Genomic DNA, 205 nt, shown 5'->3' with positions numbered 1-205 from the left:
TGCAAAGTCATTTAACAAAGTTTAGAATTTTATTGGCTAATCAGCATGGATTCATTAAGGGAAAATCCTGCCTTTCAAATATTTTGTCATTCTTTGAAAAGGTTACTGTTTATGTAGATGAGGATAAGGGTGTGGCTTTTGTGTATCTGGATATTCAGAAAGCATTTAACATGATGCCGCATAAAATATTTGTAAAAAAAATATT

This window comes from Limulus polyphemus, unplaced genomic scaffold (genome assembly GCF_000517525.1).
Source record: "Limulus polyphemus unplaced genomic scaffold, Limulus_polyphemus-2.1.2 Scaffold996, whole genome shotgun sequence".
In the NCBI taxonomy this organism is placed as follows: Eukaryota; Metazoa; Arthropoda; class Merostomata; order Xiphosura; family Limulidae; genus Limulus; species Limulus polyphemus.
This window is presented reverse-complemented; position numbering follows the sequence as displayed.